The sequence below is a fragment of the Kogia breviceps genome, chromosome 5 (assembly GCF_026419965.1).
Source record: "Kogia breviceps isolate mKogBre1 chromosome 5, mKogBre1 haplotype 1, whole genome shotgun sequence".
Classification (NCBI taxonomy): Eukaryota; Metazoa; Chordata; class Mammalia; order Artiodactyla; family Physeteridae; genus Kogia; species Kogia breviceps.
The window spans coordinates 102,922,893-102,935,770 of record NC_081314.1 but is presented as its reverse complement, the minus strand read 5'-3'; the positions used below and the strand labels follow the sequence as shown (position 1 = coordinate 102,935,770).

Genomic DNA, 12,878 nt, shown 5'->3' with positions numbered 1-12,878 from the left:
TCTAACCATCCATCCATCCATCCATTTCAGTCAATCAGAACTTTGAGACTTGGGAAATTTACATCCCTAAAACTGATTATGATATGTTGAATTTATAAAGTACTCTTTTCTGCTTTGCAAGACTTTAAAAGAGAATGTGCTTTAGGACAGACAGATTTGAGTTCAAATCCTGTGACCTTGAGCAGGTTACTTGCCTCACTTATTCATTTAACAGGTATTGATTGAGCATCTTCTATGTTCCAGGCATTATGCTAGGCATGATGAATACAATTGTTTACAAGACAGACATGGCCTTTCTTTACCTCATAGAGTTTATACTCCACTTGGGGAAGCCAAAGAAAAATAAGCATTCAAATAAGTATTTCAACGATAGTAAATATATGTGGAATTTAACTGAATCAAAGGAGCAGGGAAGACTATTTTATTAAATAATATTTAACCTGAGGCTCAAAGAATAGGTAGGAGTTAGCCAGACGAAGAGTAAGTGTAAGAGGATCACAGGCTGAAGGCCAGGCCTCCAAGACCAGAGTCAAGAAGGAACTTGGTGCAAAAGAGGAATGAGAGAAGGCAAGCTAAACTAGAGCCCAGTGAATGAGAGGAAAGTGGAAAATTACAGAAGTAGGGGGGGGCGGCAGGCGGCAAGATTAAGCAGGGCCTTGTAGGCACTGACAAGAGTTTTGGTCTTTTCTAATAGCAATGAATAACCATTGAAAGGTTTTTTGCAGTGGGGGCGGTGGGGTATAAACATGATTATATTCAGGTGTGACTTTAATTTTTTTGTCTCATCACACAGTGGCTTAGAGGAGTGCAAGAAGGAAACCAGTGAGGCTAATGACATTTTCCAGGTGAGAGATCATGGTAGCAGTCAATGGAGAAATAGATGGATTCAAGAAAGATTTAGTAGGTAGAGTTTACCAGACTCGGTGGCTCCCTGGATTGGTGGCGTTGCATAAGAAGAGGGTGTCACTGATGAATTCCAGTTTCTGACATGAGGTGCTACTTCCTGATGTGAAAACTTTTGAAGAGGAGCCTAGCCTGAGGGTGAGGTGGGATGGGGTTAGGGGGCAGGAATAGATCCCATGTTCAGTTTTGGACTTTTTTGATCTAAGATGCTTGTGATTCATCCAAATGAAGATGTCATGCAGGTAATTATAAGAACATATTTAGAGCTCAGAAGAGATGTCTAGGCTGGAGGTATAAATTGGATAACAGCTTATAGATGATATTTAAAGCTATTCGTATGGACGAGACCACCGAGGAAACGTGCATGCTTCTAGAAGAGGGCCCGGGAAGCCTCTCTGACTGAGCCTCAGTTGTCTCATCTGTAACATGGAAGTAATGATCTATCTGTGCAAAGTAGTTGAGAGGCATGCATTTAGCACATAGCCCTGTGTCCAGCTCATAGCAGGCACTCTGTATATGGTAATTGCTATTATTACTATGTCTGATAAAACCTCACAGGCTCATTCTCTGGAATGAGTTGGCACTAACTGGCAGACAGGAGAGTGGAGAAGAGTGAATGAGTGCATGAAAAAATGAACAGGAATCTATAGGGATATGCCTGTAAAAATAGAGATCATAACATTAGCTTTTACTCTGCCAGTATGTTAGAATTTTTTTTTCTAACTTTTATTTTCTAGGCAGCCCTCCTCTTGCAAACTAGCTCTTACAATTCTCACCCTGAAAAATCATGTGTCTTCATTTTTCTTAAATGGGAGTTTTGTACTCAAATGACTTGAGGCTGCCACCAGGTTCATCATCTTGGCAGGTTCTCATTGTTGCTACAGTTGCTGATGGATTTGTTAAGAAATATCTAAACAATCTTTTGATAACATTATTTTCAGGAAGGCAAAGCCTTTCCATTTCCAGACAGCAGCCTGGTTGCGGATGTGGGGAGACCGCAGAGCTATAACACACTGCACATGTGGACAAGGCCGTCTGGGCTTCTTGGCATTACTAATGGTGATAATGATCCCGCTTGGTGGAGCAGACCCTCCCTGCAGCTGGTGTCCTTTCTGTGCAGGGATGAGGTCATTTGGTAGGGAAGGGGGAAGACGGAGCTGGGGAGGATGAGAGAAGAGAAGGGGAAGAAGCTGTCACATCTGTGTTCTTGGTGGAAAAATAGAAACATATTTGCTGCATTCTTGCTTTATTTATTTATTTATTAAGAAGAGGGAAGGGAGAAGCTAGGGGATGGTGAGGCGCTATGACGTGGGGGCTTCCCCCCAAAACTTCACAGTTATCTGTATTCACAGTAACAAGCTAATCAAATCTCCAGGGTACTGATAAGCCTAGGGATCTAATCTCTAGAATATTTGAAACTGCTCCAAGAGAATTTTATAACAATTTAGATCCCAGTAGCTTCTTTAGAGTCGTATAGAAGCCTAGTTCTAGGCACTCCACTCCTCCTCCTGCCACAAATGTGTCTAAAAAAGAGAAATTGAAAATTATTGTTCTTTGGCAGTGTAGATAAAAGTGTCAGATTGTACTTCTCAATGTCATCACCAAAACCAAAGTAAACAGCCTTTTTTTTTAGTGTAGCAGTAGTAGTCCAACTGGTGTGCCATCGGTTTATTTCTAGAACTTGTCTGCACAAAGGCTGTGTCCCCAGGGTTTGGGGTTGACGTTACAGTTGGTTGTTGTTGAGGGTTTTTGTGAGGGGAGGGCTTAGTGAAAGAGGGGTCACTTTGGCATCCCAGGGAAGGATCCTGGCCTTGGCACAACCAGTCAATCACAGTGAACTGTTTGGCCATATCTGCTCAAGGTAATAGAAGTGAATCTGCTCTGATCAAAATTACTAAAGGTGCTCTCAAGATATTTTTGAACCCATCAAAGGCAAGGCCGGGTCTGATGAGCCTTTGAAGCCTCAGTGCCTCAGCCAGGGCCTGACACAAAGTAAGTGCTCAGTGAGTGGTGAGTGTGCAGGTGACTCAGTATGCCCGTTCCCCATGGTTCAGGAGTCCTGCTGTTAGCAACTACAAATGACCATGAGTAATTATGTGGAGGAAAAAATAATATTTTTCTCCTAAATGCTGGAGAAAGAGGCAGAATTATTTAAGTAAGTGTAATAGTTGACTCTCAACAGTGCTCCCGACTTGAGTTTCCAAGCCATAACATAAGAATACTGGACTGGAGGTCCAACCCTCTAGCAAGCCACTAAAATTTCTCAGTCAGTAGAATGGGAATAATACTTCTCTGCCTGCCTCCTAGGGTTATTTTCAGGATTAAATCTTATTAAGGAAGTGAAACTAATACGAACTATAGGAGGCAAGGTGTTATTATTGGCTTCATTTGAGAATACCGTATCCTAAACATTTTTAGAAGAAAAAAAAGATTTTTAATTCCTTGAATAAAAGATTCTTCAAAAGCATATTTATTGGTGCCACTGTTGTTAGCTGTTAATCCCTCTTTAAGCTTCATTTATTTAAAAAATAATAACACTACTCTCCTTTTCTGGAAAGCTTTTATGACTTAGCTCCAAATATTATATGTTTAAAAATCTAAAGTATCAAGTCCTCCTTGAAAAATACCATTATTATTGATCACCTCTGTAACTAGCGAGGGTTATGCAGCTACTGACTACATATGAGTAAGTGGTCACAAATAAAACACTGGTATTACCACATGTGTATTCTTTTCCTGCAGTTTGGGCCTCTGCAGACAGTGATTCAACTATAGGTGTGCCATGGGACAATAGAGTTTTGTCCTTAAAAGAGCACAGTATATAAAACTAAGAAACAATTCATTCCTGGGCCATTTTCTAGCAATGGCCTTAATCAAATCATTTCACTTCTCTTAGCCTCACCTTACTCGTTTCTTCACTGAGAGAACATTCAGTGACTCTGCATCAGGGCTTTACTACTGTCCCCAGAAGGCCCTTGAAAAGAGGGAGGACGTTTATGCATGTCAGAATGACAGGGTGGGCAAAAAATGATAGGGTGGAAGGAGGTATGCTGCTGCCATTTAGGGGACAGAGGTAGGTCTGCTAAGTTGTCTACAGTGAGCAAAGCAGTCTCCTGAAAGGAAGAATTGTCCCCCTACAGCATAAGTATGCCCTCTTAAGAGACACTGTGTCAGAGCTTTTGAGAGTAAAAGGGGACACAATAATACAGAACTATCTCAGGCAAACTGGGATGTACGGACCACCTAGCCACAGTCCAAGTCCACTTTTGTTTGCATCGTCTTCCTCCATTCTTGTCCTGTCCTCCTCTCAAACGACAGGATCCCAAGCTCTGCTAAACAGCCCTCACGGAAGGGGACAAACAAGTCTGGACCACATACCTTCTTCCATGGTCTCGAATTTACCAGGAAAACTAGCAGCAGAGTTAAAGTCAGCTCACTTATTCATCTCTGTCTGGCTATGCTTTAGTCACATGGCCCCTGTGATTTCTCCCCTTCCCTCACCCTCAGAGCCTTCGGTGGCGTTGCCACCACTCCAGTGTGGCAGCCAGGTGACGCATTTGCTGGGGAGGAGGGGGAGAAGAGGAGGAAGGGAGAGTGGAGCCGACTCTTCCCGGCAGCTGCAGCTAACCAGAGCAAGCTGCCAACACAGCTAGCTCACTCCATTTCAGGGCCCACCCTGAAGCCATAACTGTGGGTGCAAAGTTATGGTGACACATCCCAGCATGGGGTGTGAGGAGAGAAACTACGCATGGCAAAAGAGGTGCCAGGTGGCTCTTACACTATTTTTTTGGACTGCCATTTAGAGAGAGAAAACAAAACCCAAGTCAGGAATCCATTTCACTCTGTTGACACCTCAGCTGAAGGAAGCCTTCAAGTCCAGGTGGGTTTTATGTTTCTTAACCCCTGTACATGGACAAAGACTGGGATTCCAGAATTTCCTGTCTAGCACCAGGTTTTTCTCCTAAAAAGTTAAACTTACTTTCAGCTTCTTAAATTGTATTTTACCCTTTAAAGAAGATCTGTTGTGAGGAATTGTATAAGGCTTGACCTGATGGTCTAAACTAATTGCTTAAATATAGACATGGGCAGTCGTTGAAAAAAGCACTTTTGTTTGTGTTTTGGAATGAAAGTAACCACACACACAACAGATTATTTTCAAACCTATATGGATTACGTCTTGAAAAGAAGAAAAGAGCATAGGAAAAAAAAAATTAGGCATAAATTTGTTAGGCCAAAATAAAGTTGATGTCTAAATCCAGTGGGAAGAAACTTTGCCTCTGAAAAATTGAAATTTGCCTCTGACACAGACAGTTCTCTTTCCTCTTTTGTTTCTTTTACCTTCTCACCCTAGTATTTAAGGTTAAGCCTTTGGTAACATGTAGCTTCTCTGCACTGTAGAAAAGTGGCAAGTATAAGCCACAGTAGCAAACAGACCAATCTCTTGTTTCATTTAGTACTACCTCAGAGGAATAACCCCCCTTTTGAGGAACAAGCAAACCCAACAAAATCAGAGGTTAGACCATTGCTTTTCTAACTTTCCCATGAAACCCTAGGGTTTTCCAGAATTTACCAAAGATAGAAGGGTTAATTTGGGGAGAGCTTTTTTTTTTTTTTTTGCGGTACGCGGGCCTCTCACTGTTGTGTCCTCTCCCATTGCGGAGCACAGGCTCCGGACGCGCAGGCTCAGTGGCCATGGCTCACGGAACCAGCCGCTGCGCGGCATGTGGGATCTTCCCGGACCTGGGCACGAACCCGTGTCCCCTGCATCAGCAGGCAGACTCTCAACCACTGCGCCACCAGGGAAGCCCTGGGGAGAGCTTTTTAAAAAATCACCCAGTGTTATAGGAGAGGTTAGTAAGGTGTTACTGTTTTAAGAAAGATTCTCCTTTTTATTTATTAGTCTATTTTTACCTCACTTCCAAAGCACATGAGATACAGAAGAATAAAATAATTAGATGAGGGAATTGGAGTAATTGGAATATAAAGCCAGAGATAAGAGTGGGAAACCGAAATACATAGTTTCGGGTCCTTTATGGTTGTTAGAAGTAAATCACAAATTTAGGTCTAAGCTTCCTATTGGCCTAAGTGAAAAAGAGCATGCTATTTTAATCACCCAGACTCATACTGTGGAATAAATTTATTAAGGGCATCATAGGGCAGTGTTCAGGAGCAAATGGTTTTTAACTGTTCACTCATTTACCAACATTTCTTGAGCACCTTCTAATGTATTAAGAGCTTATAGTGACAGAGAGCTTGGGCAATTTCAGAGAAAGTCTTATCTTTATTAGATTTGTGTGAAATGCTCTGTATGAAAATGTGAAATCTCTTAAAACTCATTTTAACCATGTTTTAATGCTAAAGTGGAATGTTTATTTGTTCCTGGATAAATCCAAATTAGATCAGGCACGTTTTCATGATTTTCTTTTTTTTTAGAGAAGTCTCTGTAAACCTATCCCCACCCAGGTCTTGTTAAATTATCACCTGTGACCCAGGAAAATGCCTCTGTGAGATTCGTTTCTTGGAGCATAGAGGTGGTTCCTTGTGGATGAAAGTGTTCAGAAGTCAGAATTTGGTCCAAAGTCAGCCCTGGAATGCCCTCCACAATACTCTGTGTTTTCAAATGTTTTAGGCAGCAAGATCCTTTCTTGAAAACAATCTTATGCCTACCCTCAATATAGAGAACACATATAAGGGATATTTTATTAATGTAAATTTAATTTTAAATTGTCACGTATCTACATATTATCAAAATAGTTGTTGAGACCAATGAAACCCTTTCCACAAATCAGAAATTTGAATGGATAATCGTTCTCTGTCAGCCCCAGTATTTTTTTTCCCACCTTCTGTTTTGTTGCAGTTTTTTAAAGCTCATTTTTGTACCTCAGTATATGCTGTGCAATTAGAATAATCCAGAATCTTTTTTTAAAACCTCGTTTTTGGTATACATGGTCCTATTTGCAAAGCAGAGATAGAGACACAGACATAGAGAACAAATATATGGATACCAAGGAGAAAGAGGTGGGGTGGGAGGAATTGGGAGGTTGGAATTGACATATATACACTATTGATACAATGTATAAAATAGATAACTAATGAGAGCATACTGTATAGCACAGGGAACTCTACTCAATGCACTGCAGTAACCTGAATGGGAAGGAGGTCCAAAAGGGAGGGGATATATATGTGTATATATATATATATATATATATATATATATATATATATGTATAGCTGATTCATTTTGCTGTATAGCAGAAACTAAGGCAACATTATAAAGCAACCATACTCCTATAAAAATTAATTTTAAAAAAATATAATGAATTTAGGGCTTCCCTGGTGGCGCAGTGGTTGAGAGTCCGCCTGCTGATGCAGGGGACACGGGTTCATGCCCCGGTCCGGGAAGATCCCACATGCCGTGGAGCGGCTGGGCCCGTGAGCCATGGCCGCTGAGCCTGCGCGTCCGGAGCCTGTGCTCTGCAACGGGAGAGGCCACAACAGTGAGAGGCCCACGTACCACAAAAAATTTAAAAAAAAAAAAAAAATATGTATATATATATATATATAATGAATTTTTTAAAAAATTTTTAAGCTCATTTTTGTACCTCAGTGTATGCTATGCAATTAGACTAATCTAGAATCTTTTAAAACAAGAGTAGTAAATAATTTTATTTCAAAATTGACTAATAAAAATAATTTTATTATACATTTTCTATATTAAAAATGTATAATTTGGGCTTCCCTGGTGGCGCAGTGGTTGAGAGTCCGCCTGCCGATGCAGGGGACACGGGTTCGTGCCCCGGTCCAGGGAGATCCCACATACCGCGGAACAGCTGGGCCTGTGAGCCATGGCCACTGAGCCTGCGCGTCCGGAGCCTGCGCTCCGCAACGAGAGAGGCGGCAACAGTGAGAGGCCCACGTACCGCAAAAAAAAAAAAAAAAAAAAAATTATAATTTAACATTTTATATATCATGTATTTATAAATATAAATTTTGCTTAATGACATTTTCATAATGTGAAATATAAAATATTTTATGTATGTATGCATGAATATATATTATAAATATATAATAAATACAAAATACATCACACAGGAAGCACATGCAGTTTACGTGTACACCCTTAAATGATCTATAATGCTATCATGATATATGTGTTATCTGTCGTGTTATTTAGGCTACCAATGGGCATAACTTGTGGTCTGAGAGTTCAGCTCCCACAGAGCTGACCAGGACCATATGATATATACTTGTATTGAGCAGATGTGTTTAAACTTTCTTGGTATATAACTGAGTATGGCACACGTGTGCTGTAGTAATGTACTCCACTGGAGTTTTGCATGAGCAGACATCTATAGTCTAGAAATCATCCAAAACTGATACAGAGCAGTACCCTTCCTAATGAACAGCACTTTTAAAAGAAATTCATTTATATGTACCAAAATTGTAGGAGAGACTTTTGGTCCAAGGTCTGGGTGGTGGTGGTAATGATAGTTGGGGGTGATATGTGAATGTGTGTATGTATCCATTTAAAACTGTGCATCCAGCTGGACGATAGGCCTTACGGTACGGCATCGTTTTTGTTATTGTGGCTTTATTAATTGAACCTCTAAGTGAGACAGATGAAGCCTCTCCTTCCTTTCTCTAGGCTTAGACTAGCAATTACAGGCTGGTATGAGAAAAGAGGTCTAAGACATGAAGACATAAAACCAAAGAAAAAGTATTAACACTGAGAACCCGTGGATAAATCAGTGCTATAACCAAGAAGGTTATTTCTATAACCAAATTTTTAAATAACTATATTTTAAATTTTTACAAAGGCAAAAATGAAAGGCACCACCCCCCAACAATCATGTAAGTGTATATTAGGAAAACTTTCTGCATATGGAGTGGGACAAAGTTATAAATAACTTAATTTTTAATCTTGTTCTTTAGATATATGAAGAACCTAAAGTGTCTTGTAGTTATTTTCTAGAGCTTGGTTTTATTTCACAGAAAGGAAACTAAGTTGGGCAAGGAAAAGATGACTGGAATTTTTAAAATCTGTAATGTATAATTTCCCCTAAATGAAATTAAATTTAGTTCAACTCTGGGATAAATGCTATGTATAACACCACTGGAATTGGAAGTTCTCTTGCTCTCCATTTGGTTAGTGGTCATTATTTTTTATTTCCATTCTCTCCAAAACAAGGGTTTTCATGCTCTGTTGACAGAATGCTTCCTGTGCCTTTATCTCTTATACCCTACATATTGCTCCAATTTGGGGCATAATTGTAAGTCATTGTATAATTCACCACAGCAAGTCTTCCATTCCAGAAGTGGCTTGAAAAAAAAAACAGTTTTCTAGGGCTGCGGTAACAAATTATCACAAACTGGGTGGTTTATAACAACAGAAATTTATTCTCTCACAGTTCTGGAGGCTAGAAGGCTGAAATCACGGTGCCAGCAGGGCCTTGCCTCTTCCTCCAAAGGCTCTAGGGAACAATCCTTCCTTGACTCTTATAGCATCTGGTGGATGCCAGTAGTTCTTAGCATTCTTTGGCTGGTGGTAGTGGTAACTCCAAAATCTGCTTCTGTCTTCACATGGTGGTCTTCCCTCAATGTGTGTCTGTGTCCAAATTCCCTCTTCTTATAAGGACACCAATCATTGGATTAGGGCCCACCCTCATCCAGTATGACCTCATCTTGTTTACATCTGCAAAAACCATATTTCCAAATAAAGTCATATTCACAGGTTCTCAGTGAACACGAATGGAGGGAGAAGGGGAGACACACTAATCAACCTGGTACAGATAGTAAGAATCCTGTTAAATTCTCTCACTCCCCTGAACATTTAGGGGTCTACATTTAAGCACTTTTATTTTTCTAATCTGAAACAAAGCAATCTTGAGCTTTCCATCCACTTGGGACGTGGATATTTGTTTTCACTATAATATCTCTCTTACCTGGAAATGTATCCAAAGTCACAGAAACCCTAACTAATCAATTCTCTGGTCACTGCTGTAGCTCATGCTGAGTCTGTATTATTTTATAAAATTGCTCCTCAGGACCAGATTTTGTTCTGCAGTATTCAAATGCAACTTCCTACTAGAATCAAAGTAAATTGCATACAAGTGTTTTCAGGCATTGACTCTGGCGCACACTTAACTTCTTCCCAAATTCTATATGTTGTTCTTTGTACATCTGGACATTAGGCTTACTTAAACTTGTGTAATATTCTCCCCAAGGTATTAGCTGTGAAGAGTTCCATTATACACGTTTCTTTTGCCACTCGAGTGTCCCTAGTATTCTCAGGACTGGCCAAAGATCAGATATTTGCATGCCTTCAAGATAGCATGTCATGTTTAAATCCATTCCTTAACTGAAGTTGCAATTGTACTGAAGAAGCGGTCCAGAGAAAAGATCACAAACTAGCCCAGGCACCACATTCCTCCCCATATATGTTTTCTTTGATCTACTTAATGGTTTTTAAAAGAAATTTATTAGTTACTAGCAATAGATTTCACAGAGAAATCCAGATATCTGGCTTTTCTTGAAAACTCAGAAGATTTGGCAACCCTAGGCCCACATTTCTGCAGCTGTCCCTTCAGACAGAGCATGATGGGCTCTTGCCTACACTGTGGACCTCTCTGGACTGGACCACTTCATTTGTTTATGTTACCTGTCTGGCCCATGTTGGCATTTGAGCTGTCAGCCCTGGCCCAAGCCTTAGGAATTCAACCTTAATTTTTTACCAAATGTGGTTCAAAGAAACTACATTGAGCACACTGGGGCGAAGGAGGGCAGATCATTGGTTTCCTTTCCCTCTGTTTTGCACTGTCTTTTGGCAGATTTCCACCAATATCCTTCAAGCTCGGGGGTGAGATGTACACCTTTAATCACAGTGCCTCTGGACTCCATAGCCTTCCCACCCTTTTTTTCTCACCATCTCTGGTGTTACAGTTGAATTCATATGCTAGAACTGAAATTTTCACGAGTGGGAGTTAATTTCAAATTCAGCCTCATATTTCTCTCTTAAGCTTGGACTTCATTAAGCACAGCCCAGGCCCTTCTAGAAACTTCTGAATGCCCTTTCCTAGCCTGTGGAGCCTCTTTTGGCCCTTCTTACTCATCCTTGCTGCTTCCATGCTTCATCCTTTACCCCTTGTACTACAGTATTTTGAGTTTAGGTTAGAACTCTCTTTCTGGAAGTCTCTTATCTCAGACTCTTACCAGTGTCTTCCCTGTAGACACTCATCTTGCCCTGTAGAACATGTCTTGGCAGCCCCTATCCTGGGTTTAGAGTCTCCTGGTTCTCCCTGTCCTGTTGTCATCAGTTTCTTCTTGTACTCACAGCCTTTCAGTAGAGGCCTATTACCTCAAGCACCAACCTTGGGATCCTGAACAATGCCTCTCTCACATTCCCCAAAATTATCAATAACACTAAAACATTTTCCTAGTTATTCATTATCCCCAGCACCATTGGCATAATCAATCCATTCAGCCCATGGAAAATTATATTTATTATATGATTTGTGTGACCATATGCCCTTCTTGGGAATTCACAGGATATAATATGATGTTATGGCAATCACCAACTGATGCTAGAAACACCCTGATATGTCTCCCCTCAAATATTTGGAAATATTTGACCTCATCTTTACCTTTATTTTAAAGCTTCTTGGAGTTTCTTTCTGCTTATCAGAGTCACATCTTTATTGTAGAGAATGTGGAAAATACACAAAGATGCAAAGAAAAAAATCAAAATTACCCATAACTGTAGCACCTAGAAATAACCACTGCTAGAATTTTGATATGTTTGTTTTCACTTTAATTTCACTTTAATTTTAATCTGTTTTACATTGTAATAATCTTTCTTTCCCACTTCTTTAGTCCTTACTCTTGAGAGAAGGATAATTTTTGTGATTATCCCAAAAATGTAGAAAAAAGAATTATGTAACTCAAGAAAATTCTAGGCTTAACATTTCAGAATGTTCTCAATATTGTATACATTCTCACTTGTTTTATGTTAAATTATTTTACCCTTCTGCAACATTATATTAGGTTTTTCATGACTACCCCTAAGGAGTCTAAAGATTACCTGTACAGAGCCCTCATTTTTCTGATAGGATAGATTGTATCATGGACAACCCATATGTGCAGAGCCCTAGCTTGGTCTTAGACCTTTATTATAGACTGAATTGTGTGCTCCCCCACCCCAAATTTGTATGTTGAACCCCTACTCCTTCCCTGCAATGTGATGGTATTAGGAGGTAGGAACTTTGGGAGGTAATTAGGATTAGATGAGGTTATGAGGGCAGCATCCTCATGAATGAAATTAGTACCCTTATAAGAATCATGAGAGAGATTGCTTCCTCTCTGTGCTCTTCACTGTGGGAGGATATGAAGTCGGCAATCTACAATCCAGATGAGAACCCTCACCAGGACTTGACCATGCTGACACCCTGATCTTGGACTTCCAGCCTTCAGAACTGTGAGAAATAAACTTCTGTTGTTTATAAGCCACTCAGTCTATGGTATTCTGTCACAGCAGCCTGAACTAAGACAGTTTTCAAGGAAGGAGATCCTGACTGATCTGGTTGTGGATATAAGGCACAAATATGAGAAGATTCATACTTGCCCAAGGTAGTATGTAGGTACCAGGTGAATGGTAGGCCATGAATGTCAACTACGGTGGACCAACATCTTAAGCTGGGGCTTAAAGATAAAAAGGCAGGGAATAGAGAGGAAATCTATTTAGGTGCATTTTAAATAGAAAAATGTTAGGGTACCAAGAATTATTACTGGCTTGAGAGTGTGGCAAGAGTAACTCTGGTTACTGTAGTGAATCTCAGTTCTGGGATTTCCTCACAACATTTCTAGCTGATGAACTGATGAATCACCGACTGACGATTCCATAAATATTATTAAATTTTCTAGACCTCACATCTACTCTTTAAATTTTTATGAAAGGCTTTTTAGGAACTTTTGTTTAATAA

General features: G+C 40.1%; 2 protein-coding genes across 4 annotated transcripts in view; one reads left to right on the top strand and one right to left on the bottom strand.

Moving 5' to 3' along the window:
* The window catches only part of CMSS1 (cms1 ribosomal small subunit homolog), a 383,345-nt gene that overhangs the window by 250,936 nt on the left and 119,531 nt on the right, over window positions 1–12,878 (top strand). Inside the window, exon 1 of one of the 3 annotated variants that reach the window (XM_059064868.2) lies at window positions 4,744–4,783. The exons of the other annotated variants lie outside the window; for them this stretch is intronic. The gene's annotated coding sequence lies outside the window, so the exon portion shown is untranslated. Of the gene's footprint in view, window positions 1–4,743; window positions 4,784–12,878 lie in introns of those variants that run through there. 3 annotated transcript variants of the gene reach the window in all.
* Window positions 1–12,878, bottom strand: part of FILIP1L (filamin A interacting protein 1 like) — a 309,709-nt gene that overhangs the window by 244,156 nt on the left and 52,675 nt on the right. The gene's annotated exons all lie outside the window — the stretch shown is intronic.